Source organism: Aplysia californica, unplaced genomic scaffold (genome assembly GCF_000002075.1).
Source record: "Aplysia californica isolate F4 #8 unplaced genomic scaffold, AplCal3.0 scaffold00004, whole genome shotgun sequence".
Taxonomy (NCBI): domain Eukaryota; kingdom Metazoa; phylum Mollusca; class Gastropoda; order Aplysiida; family Aplysiidae; genus Aplysia; species Aplysia californica.
Genome location: NW_004797274.1, coordinates 2,087,359 through 2,089,081, shown reverse-complemented (window position 1 = coordinate 2,089,081; position 1,723 = coordinate 2,087,359). Strand labels below are relative to the sequence as shown.

The following is a 1,723-nucleotide window of genomic DNA, read 5'->3' as shown; positions in this document are numbered from 1 at the left end:
GAGAGAGAGAGAGAGAGAGAGAGAGAGAGAGAGAGAGAGAGAGAGAGAGAGTGGTTTGTGCGCGCGTATGTATGTGATGAGTGTGGGGAGAGGAGGAGATTTGATATTCTGATACAGATATTCTTCAGACGTCCATGCTGAAAAGCCTATTGCTACCCTATATAGAATAATTATCTGTGACTGAATATCGCACAACCTGATCTTTATGGAAAATCTCGATAACAAAGGAAAACCGTACTCCGTGGAGACGTGCTTTGCACACCCTACCATGCGCCTTTCACATTTCAGACATGTCGACGTGAACTAAGGCAAGTAGACTGTTAGACAATTTTTTTTCTTATTACTCATGTTTTAAAAATTGTTTTGTAAACTGGCATAAGTGGGTGGTTGGCCGGTTTTTTATGTTTTTTACTCTCTTGTAACACCTCTAATCTTCTGGCGCTCATATGACCTGATGCAGTTGCGAGCGCCGTAAAACCTCTACTAAAAAATTAACAAATTAGCATAAAACAGCACCGACTCTACATTACGATGGCAATGCAATGTAGGCCAAAACTACAGACAGGAACAACGGAAAAGACACAACAAAGGCAGGGAGTGACCTTCCGGGGTCGCCGCTAAGGAACGACAAGTAAGAAGGAACAGAGTTAGCATCATATAAGAACGCAGAACATGGCGGATTTTGTTCATTTGCTTGTTTGTTTAGCTTGCTCATCAGTCTGCTTGTGTTAGCTTTCCATTATCATGTTCAAAGGGAATAAGCTGTTTGCGGGGGAAAGAGAAAAATGAACAATAACCCAACAACAACCCAACAACAAACAAACAACAACAACAAAAAAAACAAACAAAAAAAAACAACAAATCCCACAAAAGACACAAAAAACAACCAAAAAATAAAACCAAGACAACAAAAACGAACAATAAAGTTCGAGAGAAATTAATCTGACGGAACATACAAAAATACGAGGAATGAACACGACGTATGAACGAATGAAAACAAACAAGAAATCAACATTTAAAAAAAAAATTTTTTTTAAAGGATAAAAACATAGGATAAGATATAACAAGGAACAGTGTGGGACGAACAAAGACATAAAAGAAAGCAAAATTTAATTGGAAGTAAACATTTCTAAAGCGGGAGACTGCTTTTGAAATAAGGGGACGAGAGAGAAATGTAGCGGACGTGGGAATAGAAGTGACGGAAGATGAACAAGTAAAAGAAGCTACACAAGAACTCTTGAAAACAGTTCAAAGGACACATGATAAAAATGTTTCGGTTTTAAGTGGATGTCCTCGTAGCTACGTGTGCGTTTGCCTTGGCGTGTGTAAGCGCGCAGGCGCTCTACTCTGAGTGTTTGTCTGATTGGCATGACTGTATCAGCGCGCGCGCGCGTGTTTGTATGAGCATGTATGTATGTATGTATGTATGTATGTATGTATGTATGTATGTATGTATGTATGTATGTATGTATGTATGTATGTATGTATGTATGTATGTATGTATTTGTTTTTGTTTTAGTAGAAGTTTTACGGCGCTCGAAACTGCATAAGGTCATATGAGCGCCAGTATGTATGTGTGTACGTGTGTGTATGTGTATGCATGGAATTGTATGTACGTATATATGTCTGTCTGTCTGTCTGTCTGTCTGTCTGTCTGTCTGTCTGTCTGTCTGTCTGTCTGTTTGTCTGTCTGTCTGTCTGTACGTACGTACGTACGTACGTA

At 39.2% G+C, this 1,723-nt stretch overlaps 1 protein-coding gene across 1 annotated transcript in view; it reads right to left on the bottom strand.

Annotated features, from left to right (window-relative positions):
• LOC101863310 overlaps positions 1-1,723 on the bottom strand; it is a gene marked incomplete in the record, with an annotated part of 84,742 nt that overhangs the window by 32,448 nt on the left and 50,571 nt on the right.